Below are 7,088 nucleotides of genomic sequence, written 5' to 3'. Positions count from 1 at the left end.
TTCCCTGAGAAGAAGACTATAACCTGAAATTTAGATTGAAGGATGTTTACTGGTGCATGATTGATGTACTGTAGAAGTGAGGATCAGAAAGCAGGACTGGGAGGGAATGAGCCGCAGTCTGCTCAGTATCAGTCTCAGGGAGTTCTGGAGCTATATGGGTAATTTGGCATTGTCTTCAATTATACTGCCTGTGGTTAGACTTTTATAGTGGCATTGGTTGGCACTGGGTGAAGGCACCCATGAGATGGGTGTGGTCATAAGTGAGACAGCTTTCTGGAGCTGAGGTAATCCCCAATGCAGACTGGAAGCTGAGGACTTTTTGTCAACAGCATTTCCAAATTCTATCATAAAAATACTCTTGGAATGGATTCATGGACCCAGTGGTCTCACAGCAAACAGAACCAGTCCAGATTCCCATTTCAAAAGAGAGAGCTTACTTGTGTGTTACTTAGGTAGCACACTGGCTTTCAAATTAGCTTTCAATAAACCTTTGTAACTTCCAATTTTATTAAACAAAATGTATTTTCATTAGTAATGGAGACACAATTACATTTTCTGTTTTGTTATTATTTGTTCCTATAACCGTCTGTCAGATGAGGAGGTGAGGAAAGCTCACACAGTAATTTTATTTTAACATAAAGAATTATAAAACAAACGTGATAAACTGGAATACTGACAGATTGGATAGAAGTAAGTGAAGAACTCTAAGGAATATAGGAATAACCAAAATAAGAAAAAAATACAAATAACAGGGAATAGAGTACTCAAGAATATGTATTCCCTCCTGAAGCTGAAATAGAGCACTCAATTTGTTGGGACCACAGCTGAATCCGACTGTCTGATAAAGAATCCCCAGGAGGCAGATTTTGAGATGAAGATTAGGATGCAGAATACTTATTAAGGAATACCTTCTGGGTAAAATTTTTATAGGCAAGGGAAGGAAAGAGTAGAACTGGGCAGAGAAAAAATTTGCATTGTGATGCATTACTGATGACTGCTAAATGGATTTTTGAAGCTAGAACTGTCCAAATTTGGGCTGAGATGGCAGGCTGTTTTAGTTCTGTGAGCAGTCATTGGATGAAGGTAGCTCCAAGAAGTTGGCCTTGAGCCAGGAAACTCTGTAGTCAAGACAAATCCCTGAAGTGCCAATGTTTCTCATTATTGTAATCTGGCCATTGCACATTCATAACTTTGTGATTTCTTTCTTACATGTGTATTCAGGAGCTTTCACAATAGAATTTTTCACAATTGCTACGAATCTGAAAGAACATAAATGTCACTCAACCACCTATTTGATAAAGCTATTTCTTGTATTTGTTTAGTGGAATACTATACAATAATGAAAATAAATAAATGATAGCTAATGCTAGGAAGCTAATTAAAATGTACAAACAATATTGAGCTAAAGATACATAATAGAATAGAAAGCACACAGTATGTTTTCTTTTATATAAATTTCAAAATCAAATAATAATTATATATTTAAGGGATATACATCAGTAGCTTAATACATTCAGGAAGAGCAAGGGATAGAAAAACTAAAAGGTCAGATTAGTGATGATGTTTTAAGAAGAGATTAGGAGGACTGGGATTAGAAATAGACATTCAGAGGATTTCAGGAAGCGCTAGGCTTTAATTCTTCCTCTTCTTTATTTTTTTTGTTTTTTTGAGGAAAAAAATATCTTAGACTCAATTCCATTTTATTAATCATATGTTTCTATAATCTCTTAACACTCAAGCTGTTTTTACAGTTAAATTTCACATTGAAGATAAACACTATTTGGCTTAGGGAACAGAAAGCTGCATCCTTCATATCAGATACTATATTTTCAACAGTTTCTAGTAGGCTCTACTTCTTGACTGGAATATTGGTGATTTGCCTTGGTCCATAGTTTTATTATGAACAATTATATGTCCCTAAATTGAATAACCTAGAAAAAATGAATAAATTCCTTGACCCATTCAACTTATAACATTAAATTATGAAGAAACAGGCAAGGTAAATATAGCAATAAGCAGGGGATAGAATCAGTGATAAAAAGCCTCCCACCAAAGAAAAGCCCAGGACCTGATGGCTTCACTGCTGAGTTCTCTAAAACATTTTAAAATATTAATTCTTTTCTAACTTATCTAAAAAACTTAACAGAAAGGAACACCTTCAAACTCATTTTAGAAGGACAGGATTAGCATGATACAGAGCCAGATGCAGGAGGAGGAAGAGAAGAAGGAAGAGGAGAAGGAGGAGGAGGAGGAGGAGAAGGAGGGCAGAGGGAAGGGGAAGGGGAGAAGAGCGAGGGGGAAGAGGGGGAACAAGAAGACAAAAACAACTGTGTAGGCCCATTTCCCAGATGAACATAGACACAAAAATCTTCTACAAAATAATAGAAAACTAAAGTTAACAGCAAATTAAATATCATTCAAGCCCCACTTGGTAGTGAATGCTGGTAATCCCAGAGACTTGGGAGACTGAGGCTGGAGGATCAAAAGTTCCAGGCCAGCCTCAGTGACTTAGAGAGGCCTCAAAATTAAAAAAAAAAGGAGAGCTGTTAATGCATCTGAGTGGTAAAGCACCCCTGAGTTCAATCTCCAGTATAAAAAAATCATTCACCAACCTCTATTCAATATAGTTCTGGAAATCCTAACCAGAGATATTAGGCAAAAGAAGGAAACAAGAGACATCCATATATGAAATGCAGTTAAATTGACTCTGTTTCATAAGTTGAATTGATTGTGTCCAATAGAGGTAACCTTTCTTTTTATATGAGAATAAAATATTTTATTTAATGCTATAGCTACAGCTGCCTAACAAAACAAATATTTGTTACATGAATAAATTAACAAATGGATGAAGGAATGTGGAGTACTCAGTTCTCTCAAAACCCAATTATGTTATTTTTTTCATCTTAACCAATTAGGGGAAAGGTCTTTTAATATACTAATACAACAAAACTGTTCATGTGATGTTGTCAAACAACAATGGAGTTCTGTGGCAGAACACAAGTAAACCTGGTAGTAAAATGTATCTTCTTACCTAAGAAACTGAAAACAGAGAAGAAAATGTGGGGAAAAAATGCTTCTTCCTTTCCTTAACTATAATATAAGAAAGCTAAGACTGAGCTAATTGAAATGTAACATGTAGAAAGTGAATTTAAGACATTTTATTTGGGACTCCAGTTGTTCCCACCTCCTGCTTGGCCATAAATGGCAAACCCAAACCCTCAAATTATAAGGTTATACAATTCAATCCTACCTTTTTGGCCTATTCTTTCTATCTCCATCAAATTTAAAAAAAAATATAATTATAATTATAGGTCCTTATTTCCTTTCCCTATTTTTAATTTTAAAAAAATGAGCTTATTACAGAAATTTGGGTAAATCCCGAGCCTCTTGGAAGGGTAGATGATTAAGCTTATTATCCCAGATCCATGTGCTGAGCTCTGGATTTTCTCCTGCTGATGCAGAGACTGGATTCCAGGCCCTATTGTGATTGCTCCCCAAAGCTGAATAACTTGGCCACTGACTTGGGTAGAAAAGGATGCCACAAAATGCAAGCTTGCTCAGACTGCTCTTGTGTAAGGTGAACTTTCAAGTTTGAGCATCTAGTGCTACAACCAGGTTCAATGCTTGCATTCTAGGTGTAAGGGAGCCTGAGGAAGTGGGCTTTTTGTATTCTCACATGGGAGGTAGCAGTAGCATAAATCCTCATAGTTCAAAGACCCTTGGTAGTTTCATTGTATGCTTATCTTGAATAGAAAGTGAGTCAGTCAGGTTTTGGAAATCACACAAATTAGGGAATGTTTTATTTTCATAACGAGAATTAGCAGAAATTTTATTTAGAGAAAACAAAAAAACTTTTGGTATTTATTGGAAACAAAAAACAAGTTTCACAGAGCACAATATTTTCCAAGTTAATTTGTACATTTTGAATGACTATTGGTCTCAAGACAGACAATAATTACTGAAATGAATGAAGACATTAAAAATGTATCTATGAAAGTAATAGAAGACACAAAAATGTATAGAGTAGCTCTACTACTCAAATCATGCAGTAAAATCAATACAATATTATTTAATTTACTATATATATATATATATATATATATATATATACATATTAAAGAGAATTGAAAAAATAGAATGGAAATTGAAACATATACGTATTTTATAATTCATTGAGCTTATTAAAATAATAGGTCAGAAAAAGAAAATTTCAGAAAATTATGTTAAAATATTTCGCTGGGGTGAAACTAAAAAAAAAAAACAAATATAATTCACATGTTATTGTTGTCTGTTTGAATGGCCTGAGAACAGAGGAGGTAAAATATCTACTTATGCATCATTTATGATTATGTCTTGATTACCTGGACATGTTAAGCTTTGTTTACACAACATTAAATGCTCATATTCAGCTTACTTGATATAAGGTTTGCATTTATAAAATGGCCTGAGAATTTGAAAGAAGAAGGACCTGAGAAAATTATTTTGCCATCATAAAACAGAATTGTAATACTTTTCATAAAATAGGAAATGTTTAAAGCCAAAATGAATAATATGAAAAATAAGTATTGTGAATATATTTAATTTCTTGAGATATCACACATTTGAAAATAATTACAAAAGGTAAAATATTGTTATTATTTTAAAAAGACCCCACAATTTAAATGCTGTATCTGTATTTTTGTGTCGCAGGCACTTGATATGACTTCAAACAGCTAATAGTTCTCTCTGAATATTTTCTGCATGAATTAACATAATCATGTAAGACATAGAGTAGAAATGACTTGGCCATATATTGCTAATTGTAACATAAAATATCTGATATTTTTGGAAAGAAATATGGTCTAAAGAACACTTAACAATTTGTACACTGACTCCACAACCAATACTTTGAAATTATGAAAACTTCAACTTTCAGCATTACTTATAAGAGTGAAAAATCAAAAATAACTAGTATATGTGAAAAAGATAAATGATTATTTGTATTTTCAGATGAGTTTAATTGATTATGTTGCATTAAAGAAAATTAGCATAGTAAAACTATGTGGTTAAACATAGTAATGGCCTGTAAATTTAAACCAATATGCAAAATTGGTATATATTAAGATAAAAATTAAGATGAATATTTAAACTTAAATAGATTAAAATGAAAATAGTTGACTTGTTTGGTGGGTGAAACTGTGGGTAAATATTATCACTTTTTATTTTTATTGTTGTAATATCATTTATACACAAGTGTTTAAAACATGCTATGATTGTTAGTGTGTCTGTGTAAGTATGTGTTTGTGTGTATATGTACTGGGATGAAAAAAGAAGTAGTGGACCTATATTACAAGGTCATATGTGTTTACAATTTTTCTTAATTAAAAAAATTATTTCAATGAATACAATGTTCAATAAATTAGGAAAAAAAGTTTCTTCAATGATGACGATTATTTTACATAGATTATCTATAGAAAGTAATGCTATTTCTTCATTAACTTTACAAATTGATGGATCCAATTACCAAAAATATTCCTTGCATATAATATTGAAGAACCACTAACAACAGGACAAAAGTGTATTTTTCCCAGAGAATTTTCTGTCCAAAAGTAAGTTTCTTAGTGCACCCTTCATGGCCTCATTCCTCAGACTATAGATAATAGGGTTGAGTGTTGGGGGTATCACTGTGTAAAAGATAGATAACATAACGTCAAATGCAGATGGGGAATCTGAAGTTGGTTTTAGATATGCACAGATGCCTGTAGAGAGAAAAAATGAGACAACAAAGAGGTGGGGCAGGCAGGTGGAGAATACCTTAGAGTGGCCTTCAGCAGAGGGTATTCTTAGAACTGTGGAGAATGTGTGAACATAGGAGAGGGCAATGGAGACAAAGCAGGCTAAAGTTACCACAGACATGAAAGCAGCTACTCCAATCACTCCTAGGTAATCATTGGAACAGGAGAGCTTCAGTCATTGGGGGACATCACAGAAAAATTGATGGATTATTTTCACCCTACAGAATGTGATAGAAAATGTGGCTGCTGTGTATAAGATTCCTGAGATGCCTCCACTCACCCACACAGCTATCATAGCCCACTGACAATTTCTGGGATCCATGATGACCTCGTAGTGCAGTGGGAAGCAAATGGCTGTATAACGGTCATAAGACATGACTGTAAGAATAGCTATCTCAGTCCAGGCCAAAGATGTGAAGAAGAAAACCTGCAGTATGCACTGGCCATATGAAACATAGTTATCATCCATCAGTGAATTGTCAATGGCCTGGGGGACTGTGATGGAAATGAAGGAGAGGTCCAGAAGGGAAAGTTGCTTCAAGAAGTAATACATTGGAGATTGGAGGTGCTGGTCCAGTGTTGTGATGGTGATAATGATGAAGTTTCCTGTCAAAGCCACTAGGTACAACACCAAGAAGAGCAAAGCATACAAGATCTGCATTTTTCGATCATCAGAAAACCCCAAGAGTAGGAATCAATTCCTCATGGTTATGTTTGTCATAATCATTTGGAAAATGCAAATCTGGTAGCAGCTAGAAAATAAAAGAATATGGGAAATTTAATAGAAAGACACTGAAATAATTATTAATCTGTTCATCATTGTTTATTTCAATCATTTAAGGACCTGTTGTTTGTCAGCTGTGTCCTAGATGTTGGGAAATCAAAGGTGATAACACATGTTTCTTAAGTAAATAGAGCTTACAGTTTACCCTAGTAAACTAGTAGTTAGAATACAAAACAGGTCATATCAAGAAAAAGTCATTGTGTTTGCCCCAGGGATAAATGCTATTCCATTGTCACAGGTGAAAACTTTTGCTTTGTTTTTCACCAAAAGAAACACAATATTGAGCTCTTAGGAGTTTTTGAATTGTGGATGAGTTATATTTGAGCACACTGGCTTATTTTAGTAGATGGAATGGCCCTTTTTAGAGGAAATTTTGGAAATTAAAACATGGGCTTGTTGTGGACCGGTGATCCCTGTTTTCATTCTAACAAACAATATGGTCATTACAATGAGAAGCCAAGAGCCAAAATGGACAGTGTTATTGCTCTTCCAATTAATATTGTATCTAATGGACATGTTGAAATCAAGAG

The 7,088-nt window shown here is 34.1% G+C and overlaps 1 pseudogene; it reads right to left on the bottom strand.

Annotated features, from left to right (window-relative positions):
* Positions 1-5,538: 5,538 nt before the first annotated feature.
* LOC144256662 (olfactory receptor 14J1-like) lies at positions 5,539-6,501 on the bottom strand (annotated as a pseudogene).
* Between the last annotated feature and the right edge of the window lie 587 nt (positions 6,502-7,088).

Source organism: Urocitellus parryii, chromosome 8 (genome assembly GCF_045843805.1).
Source record: "Urocitellus parryii isolate mUroPar1 chromosome 8, mUroPar1.hap1, whole genome shotgun sequence".
Classification (NCBI taxonomy): domain Eukaryota; kingdom Metazoa; phylum Chordata; class Mammalia; order Rodentia; family Sciuridae; genus Urocitellus; species Urocitellus parryii.
This window is presented reverse-complemented; position numbering and strand designations above follow the sequence as displayed.